At 39.6% G+C, this 9,332-nt stretch overlaps 1 pseudogene; it reads left to right on the forward strand.

Annotated features, from left to right (window-relative positions):
• The first annotated feature begins 1,061 nt into the window (after positions 1 to 1,061).
• Positions 1,062 to 1,217, forward strand: LOC140531351 (large ribosomal subunit protein eL39-like; annotated as a pseudogene).
• The last annotated feature ends 8,115 nt before the right edge of the window (positions 1,218 to 9,332 follow it).

Genomic DNA, 9,332 nt, shown 5'->3' on the forward strand with positions numbered 1-9,332 from the left:
AGAGTTACACAGCTAGTAAGTGTCTGATTCCAGGTTTGGATTCATGTCTTCTTGACTCTAGCTCCAGCGCTCTGTCCTTCTCTGTACCACTTAGCTGCTAGGGTTTTGCTTGGTTTGAATATTTTTAACACTTTGTGAACCTGTGGTTTCACCAATGATAGTGCTCACTCAGATGCAATTAGCAATCCCTTTATAACTTGGCAGAGTTTCTGTGGCCAAAAAGAAAAAAAAAAATCTAAGTCAGAACTTTAAAAAAGCCTTAGCTCTGTGGCCAATCTGTTAACAAGCATTTACAAATTTAACTAAGGTGGCCCTTGGATGATGAACAGTTCCACGACCAGATGCATACTAGAAGGAAGCTTTTTGAACTGGTAAGACCTGACAGAGCTTTCACTCCACTGACAGCCAGTGAAAACCCAGAGTCAGCTACTTAGAATGGATTTTGATGGTACAGTCCAATTTGGATAATTCACAGAATCATAGAATGTCAGAATTCTGATGCTAGGAATTTCAACCCCTTAATTTTATGGATGGAGGAAACTAAAACACAAAGTGACTTTCTCCAGCATACAGCTGATTAGAGACAGAGTCATAGCAATCATCCAACAACTGTAATTTCCCTGGTGTAAGGAACTTCCTATAGGAGAACTTCCTTGACTCAGTGACTGGGGCACTGAGAGTTTAAATAACTTCAAGTTCACAAAATTTTATCTCAGTCAATAATCTATCTGATTTACTAAGCACTTACTATGTGCTAGGAACTTTTTCAATTCTTCTCTACACATCATATAGACTATCAAACTTAACTTTCGTTTAGGCTTGCAACTCCTTCAAGCAGAAGATGCTTCCTGTAGACTTTTTTCCATGTTACATCATTTCCATGAATGACTAATAACTCTCTCTTTGTGCTGGTAGGCACAATTGTTTTTCTGCTGTCATACACCTTTTTCCTTCTAGATGAAACTGACCCAGAAAGTGAATAGAAATTGAGTTCCAAACTTTTCATGGCTGTTTCATGTGTCCTGCCATTGTGGTACAAGCTTGATGGTGATTTCTTCATCATGTTCTCCTAGAAGACTTTCAGAATCAAGAGATTTCTTGTAAAGAAACAGAAGCAAAATTGTTCCATTTTTCAAATGATTCAAATGAAAACTGGTAAACTGATCAGGTACAACTCCAAAAGCAAACACTGGAGAAGGACCAAGTTAGATTTATAAAGAATGATCAGCATCATCATGTACATATTTGTTCTGTACCAAGTCTAAATATTTTACCATGCGGTCAATACTCACAAGTAAGTGCCACTGCTCGCCCATTTTGGAAACTTTCTGATATAGATATTTTAAGAAATATTGTTCGAGAGACTGCTCTTACTCTTTTGTTTTCATAGGTTGAGCTGATTAGTCAAGTAATAAATAAGTAAATGACTCTTTAAGTGACTATCCTCTGAATGCTTGTGAATGCAACATTTGTATATTTGAGATTATACTATAAAAATATGTCCATAATGAATCAAGTGGCTGGACTTGGAATCAAGATGGCCTAAGTTCAAATCCTACCTCAAATATTATCTATGTTACCTTGAACAAGTCAATATTAATCTCTCCAAATCTGTTTCTTCTGGTATAAAATGAAGATAATGACAGGATCTGCCTCCTAGGGTAGTTGTAGGGATCCAATGAGATGATACATAAGCAGGAGCTATTTCCATGGGATTAAGTATGGATGGCTCAAAGCTAACCAAAGACTCAGTCAAAAGGTACCTACTGACCAGTAGCTTATTTTACTGAAAAGATAAACTTTCCTGTTCTGTATTGTCAGAAGCTTGTGATTTTCAATGTTGACAGTTTCATGAATAGTATATGCATGTTTAGAGAGAGAAACTATTGTAAGACTGAGACTAGGTTTAGGTGAAAGGCAGATCAGATTACTTGCTGGAGATGCAAATCTTTTAAGAAAAGGTTTCTATCAAAATAAAATAAAATAGCTTTTATGGCAGGTTGTGGCAGGGTGATGGGGAAAGCTAGGAATGTTCACTGCTATTGTATTGCCTTGATATTACCAGGCTCTGAGTTAGCACTGTCTTCTATCCCAGCTTCCACTGATCCAACGAGAACAATTAACGAAGAAGAATAGTGAACCTAAGACTTCATTGTATTTAATGTTTTTGTTGATTTTTAAAATGTATTTGAGGCTTCTGGTTAAGATGGCAACATGAAAAGTCCTAGAAGATGCCAGCTCTCTCAACGAATACCCCCTGCAAAGATATAAAAAGGCACCAGATCAAACAATGATAAATGATAAAGACTAAAGAGAAACCTAAAGAAACCCTTCTGTCCCATCCAGGACAGCCAAGATGGCCAAAAGCTTGTGAGCTCTCAGAGAAGGAGTGTGTCAGGGGCAGCAGAAACCAGTGCTCATTCTGGTAAACAGGGCCTGAAACCAGCAGGATCTGGGCCCTGGCTTTTTGGAGCAGCAGTGGGGAACAGATGCAGTCATCGCACAGAGAGTCTAGGTCAATCAGTGTATGCATGTCTTAGGGCTCTCCCAAAGTCCGAAAGAGTACAGAGCCTTGGGAAAAGACAGCACCAACACCGTAAGTGGGTGACCTGCCTACTGGGGACCCTCCAAGAGGCCTGAGACTAGTAAGATAGGTGACATCATATTGGGACGTAGAAAGGCCAAAGTGTAGATGGAACTGACCCATGAAAGAAAGTTTGTTATGTATGACATAGGCATTCTGGAGGACACAGTAGAAAGGGTAGGTATTTTGGGGGTGAGATACTGGGGGATGAGGCTGGGGGAATGGGAATAAAGAATTGGATAGTAGAAGATGGAGAATGAGGTTTGAAAGATGACTGTGGAGGATCACAATTGGATGAGGAGAGAATAATGACAGAGAGGGGGGTGTTTGTTATTTATTAAGGGAAGATTTCAGAAAGATTTTCAATGTCATTTCTTTCCATGCCTTGCCAACTTCAACATTTTTCTTTGTTTTTCACCTCCGATATGTCCACCCCTCAGTTCTTCATCTCAAGCTATCATCTCTGAACAAAGCCTTCACAAACTTGACCCTTTGAAAGATCAGTTCAACTCTTTGCTATCCTTCTGTTGCTTCTTTTTTTCTACTGCCAAACACATTTTACCAACCCCCAACTCTGGATTACTCCTATCATTCATATCCTTTGTTCCTATTCGTGTGCTATTAAACAGAGCTGGAGGAAGTCTCAAAGTCTCTCCTTGAGCCTCTCACAGCAGCCCTATCTTTACCTTTTCATCTGAGGACATTCCCTAAAATTTTACCAAAATAAATTGAAGTCACTTATCAAGAACTTATTCTTTTCCTATTTTCATCTCACATCCTCCCCACATCATCCCATACTCTCTCCTCTTTCACTCCAGTCTCTGATAATGGGATGGTCTTTCTCCTAGTGAAGGACCACTTTTCATCCCATGCCTTCCTGTCTTCTCCAACAAACTGGCCCCATAATCATCCCCACTCTCTCTGTAATTTGTCATTCCCTCCTATTTACTGGGTCCTTCTCTGCTGTTTATAAACCTTACATTTTCCCCATCATCAAGAAAAGCAACCCTCACTTCATCCTAGCATCTCTACTAGCTACCTTTGTATGTCTGTCCTTCCTTTTTCAGTTATACTCCTTGAAAAAATCAACGATACTTAGAGCCTCTATTTTCTCTCTACACATTCTCTTCTAAACTCTCAACAACCTTTTTTCTGGCCTCATCCAATTCAGACCTCATTACCTTTGCTCAATCCTTATACTTCACCTCGTGTCAGAATTTGATAATGTTGGTTATCTGCTCTTTCTGGGTTTCCTTTCTCATCTCTGGGTTTTCATGATGTTTCCCCTCTCTTGAACTTTCCTATTACCATTAGGGAACTACCACAATCTTCCTAGTCACCCAGATTTTTAAACTCAATATTATCTTAACTCTTCACTTTCACTCACCCCTCCATATCTGATCCATCAATCAATCTACCATTATTTGACAGTAGACAAATTATTTATAGTTATTTCTACTTTTACAATATCTCTCATATCTATTCCCTTCTTTCCATTCATACAACTGCCACCTCAGTCTAGACCCACATCACTTTGTCTCCTGAACTATTAACTTCTTAAATGTTCTCTCCCAATAGCTTCAAATCTCTCCCCAGGCCAATTAATCCTCTATATAACTGGAAAAAAAGATTTTCCTAAAGTGTGTGTGCATGACACATGTCTAAGTTTAATCTGCTTTATTAATAGTTTCTCTATCACTTTCTTAAGTCTAGATAGTTAACAAAAAATGAATCAAGACCTAATTTGTAGTGTGTGATAATTTCCAAGGTGTATACACTCACACTGAATATGTCTAATCACTGGCTTTCCTGAGACATTCTGAACTGGCTTCAGCACACTTCTGCTTAGCCTCCTGGTCCAATCACATCCTGGGGAAAGCATACCGGTGTTATGGGAAAATAAATAGTTTAGCCTAAAGGGTAGGGAATCTGCAGCCTCAAGGCCACATGTGGCCCTCTAGGTCCTCCAGTATGGCCCTTTACTGAATACAAACTTCGCAGAACAAATGGGATTTGTCAGAATTCAGTCAGAGGGCCATACTCGGGAGTCTAGAGGGCCACATGTGTCCTTGAGGTCACAAGTTCACCACCATGGGACCAAATCATTTGTAAATACTGTTCCTACCATAGATGCAATATGGATTTAGGTCAAATAACATACTGACTGTCCTTCTGAACTCCAGTTCATATGCTCATATACTATTGTACTGCAAGGCATGATGAAAGGCTAGTTTGGAAACCTGAGAGGACTTGTATGAACTGATTCAGAATATAGTAAGGAGAATCAGAACAATTTATTCAATTTTCTACATTATTGTAAAGGAAAACAACGTTGAAAGACCTGTCATGACTCTAGAAGCCTGATGAGGAAGTCTATACCTCCCCACTCTTATCAAAGTCCATAGACGAGACGTGTAGAATGAGACATTTTTTTCCAGACAGCCAAAATGTGAAATGTTCTTAGCTTAACCAAAATTATTTGGTACAATGGCTGGCATTTTCTGTGGTTTGGTGGAAAGGAAAGGAGTTATGGAAGGAGAGCTAGATGGTTTATGATGGTGATGTTAAAAAAATAACGAACATTACTAAACCACCAAAAGTACACAGGAGAAGAAGGGAGTTCAGATGGGGAACTGACAAGAAGGACAGCATTGATTCTATTGTGTTAGATTTAATAGCTTTTTTTAAAAAAAAGTTATCTAACAGTGATTCATTTTTAAAATACCAACAAAAAGTAATTAACTATGGAATAAGATGTAGTCAAAAAGACTCTTCAAAGAAGGCATCTCATTTTTGTTAAAATCCTGTATTCACCATAGTGAATTCACATACTCCATAATCCTTTAGCTGTTCACATAATAAAAGCCATGAAACAGTAAAACTTATTCTTGAAGGCTTATCTAAGATGTTCACACGAAGTTTGAATAGAAGAGAAATTCCCTATAGATTTTGAGGTTCTTTAGATGCCCCTATTTGCAGCTGACATTTGTACTGATTGTATAGATCCCTGAGACAACACACTGCTTGCTTAATGAGATTCTTAGTCATTTGGAAGAGATCAGTCTACCCATTCACACAGGAAAGGTCAAGGGGATGAAGAATGCCTATTGCCAAGATGATGTCAATCATTTGGATGGACATCTCATTAAGAACATCAGTATAGGCAAAGCTAATAGACTGTGAGAGAGGTTCAGGAGAAAAGAAGTCTGGTTCTTCTCCAAAGTGGTCAGACTCCCCTGGAACTGAAATGGGTCCAGACCATATTTATGGATCCAGAGCAGAGGGGTCCCTGAGTGGAAAAAACAATAAAAAGTTCCCTAGTTCCCTGAGTCCAGCAGCATTCCTTAATTTTTAGATTATCAACTTTGCCTCTGCTTTTTTTCTCATGGTATTAGGTTTCTTAAACCATATTCTTTCAATCCCATAAATATCACATCCATTAAAGGACTAATGCCACTTCATGATATGGACTTGACCTTGAGCTCTAAAGTGAAACATAACATACAGTAGGTAAGACTAATATAGAGATCCTCTGGGCTTAGGTCAGATAACATACTGACTGTCCTTCTTAACTCCAGTGCCATCTTATCCGCTGCCTAATTGATATCTTCACCTAGACATTCCATAGCATCTCAAAACTGACATGTCCCAAATGAAACTCATTATTATTTGCCCCCAAATCCATCCCTTCTCCAAACTTACCTATCTTTGTGGAGGGCCACCACTCTTCCAACTGCCCACTTTCATGGTATCAGTTATCCTTGATTTAATTTTTCTGTTTACCCCAGACAGCCACTCAAATAGCCAAGTCTTGAGGCTCCTGCCTCTAGGTCATGCCTCATATCTAAGACATCACTCATATCTGTCACTTCTCCACTCTACAAAACCTTTTCCTTAATTCAGGCCCTTATCGTCTCTCACCTAGACTATTGCAATAGTCTCTTAATTGGTCTCCTTTTCTTTTTCTTAATTGTTTTCCTTTTCTTGTCTCTTTAATTGATTCTCTAAATAGATATCAAATTGATATATCTGAAGCTCATATCTAACTATGTAAGCCCTTTTGTACCCTTTCCCCCATTCTCCTATCTTCAGTGACTCTCCATTTCCTCTAGGACAAAATAAAAACTTTTCAGTCTAATATTTAGAGACTTCAAGAGTGTGGCTTCCAACACATTGCTAGTCTTATTTTATTTTTAGTTTCCTCTTCATTAATTTTCCATTCCAGTATTATTAATCAGTCTATTTCTCACCTGGGCTATTGTAAAGTGGATCTCTGTGTTTGTAAAATTCTACCTCTAACTCATAGAATCTTTGGTTTCTTTCCAAGCATAGCTCAGATTTCACTTCCAACATAAGGTCTTTCCTGACCCCACCCTCATTCACAGCTATTGGTGAATGGCATGGCTCCCAAATCATCGTATTCTCTATTTCTTTTTGTTTGTTTGTTTTTGGAGTGGGAAGGCAAGGCAATTAGGGTTAAGTGACTTGCCCAAGGTCACACAGCTATTAAGTGTCAAGTATCTGAGATCAGATTTGAAGTCAGGTCCCCCTGACTCCAGGGTTGGACCACTGGGCCACCTAGGTGCCCCCCATATTCTCTATTTCTATGTGGTCATCTCTTGCTCCTAATGCTCAAATCCTTGACTTCTTATCAGAAATGACCTATCTCTAACTCAGAATGATAAACTCAAAATATTTAGGTCTATCAGTAGATGAATTTAACCCAGGATCTAACCAAGTCTGATGCATTTTGCATGATGCTCTCACAACTGGTAGAGAGAATTGCTCTCAGGACCTTGCATTCGCTGTGTGAGAGCCAGGGTTGCCACAAAAAGCTTTGAAGAGTTGAAATGGTCATTGTTCTATCTTTGTGAGGACACTCATGGTTTCAGATCCTCCTTTGAACCAACTCCAGGGAAGAGAAAGAGAAAGACTCTTGCAGATGTGTAGGGAAAGCTGTCTCTTCAGAATGTCCCTGGTTTCTAACTTGTCTCTCTAGAGATTTTAGGGAATTTTCATTTCAGTGAGATCAGAGCCTCTCTCTCACTTAAGCAAAATCTCACCTTACTCACATCTAAAGACTTCACTCTCATGTATTTTTCAGAATATCTAATATGTGTCACATCTTAAAGTAAGTTAAGTCCATAAGCATTTACTAAGTGCCAACTATGTACCAGCCACTGTGCTAAGTGCTGAAAATACAGAGAAAGGCGAAAACAACCCCTGCCCTCAAGGAGCTCACAATGTAATGAGGGAGACAACATGAAAATAACGGTGTATGAATACATACGTATATGTGTATATGATCAATTGGTAATTATCTCAGAGGGAAAAAAAGGCTTTCTGCAAGCAGGATTTAGCTGAGACTTGAAGGAAGTCAGGGAACCAGGAGGCAGAGATTAAGAGGGAGAGAATTCCAGGCATGGGGGAAACTTAAGTGTAAATGCCCAGAGCTGGGAGTATCATGTGGGAAACATAACAAGGGAGCCAGGGTCACTGAATCACTGAGTATGTGGGGGAGGGAAAAGTTAGAGGAGGCAAAGTATAAGAAGACTGGAAAGGTAGAAAGGACTAAGTTAAGGAGAGAACTAAAAGCCAAACAGAGGAGTAACAGGCAGCCACTGGAGTTTATTGAATCAGAAGCTGATGTGGACAGATTGGTGGTTTTAACAAGGTCACTTTGATAGCTGAGTGGAAGATGGACTGGAGTGGGGACAGACTTGTGGCAGGCAGACCAACCAGCAGGCAACTGCAATAGTCTAGGCATAAGGTGGTGAAGACCTGCACAGGGATAGTGGCAGTATCAATAGAGAGAAGGAGATGATGTTGCAATAATGGAAGTGACAGAATTTGGCAAAGGATTGACTATGGGACATTAGAAATTGAGGAATTAAAGATGACTCTTAGGTCATGAACCTGGAAGATGGTGAGGCAGCTAGAGGGTACAGTGGATAGAGGGCTGGACCTAGAGTCAGGAAGACCTGGTTCAGTACCAAGCTTGCCACACAACGAGTAAGAGACTGAGACAAAATGGAGCCAATATGTTCTATACCCACTGACTTACTCCTGATTAAATATTTAGATGATTCAGGACATTTTGAATGGAGTGCCAGGCAGCTTTGGGGTGCAATGGATAGAGTGCCAGACCTGGGATCACTAAGGTCAGGAAGAACTGAGTTCAAATCTAGCTTCAGATACTCAATTGGTTGGGCACAAGTCACTCAACCATAGTGTGCCTTAGTTTCCTCATCTGTAAAAGGGGGATAATAATAGCATGTACTTCCGAGGATTACTTGAGGATCAAATGAAATAGCATTTGCAAAGTGCTTAGCTCAGTGCTATATAACTTTTAGTATTATTATTATTTCTACTACAAACATGCAGTCTTTTTGCTATTGACATAACCACTTCAATAAAGGAGCAGTGTTCAACTGGTACCTGCTGCTTAGACAACTGTTTTTAGGCCACCTCTTGATCCAAGCCTGGTTTGCCTGTGGAGTTTCTCTGCACCTCTGTCTGGCCTTAGGCAAAATCATGAAGCAGGTGGATGACATCTATATAGGCAGCAAACATGCCCTTACACAAACAATATGTAATTTCCCCCATAATCCTCTAGCAATTCTTTGATTTATAGATTCTCAGGTACTTCCCTCAAAACCCAGAAAACATCAAAAATCAGTGAGCTAATGGACAACAATGAACTCTGGCTACCCCCATCTTCTGACAGCAATTTTGTGCCTTTAAGCTT

Source organism: Notamacropus eugenii, chromosome 3 (assembly GCF_028372415.1).
Source record: "Notamacropus eugenii isolate mMacEug1 chromosome 3, mMacEug1.pri_v2, whole genome shotgun sequence".
Taxonomy (NCBI): Eukaryota; Metazoa; Chordata; class Mammalia; order Diprotodontia; family Macropodidae; genus Notamacropus; species Notamacropus eugenii.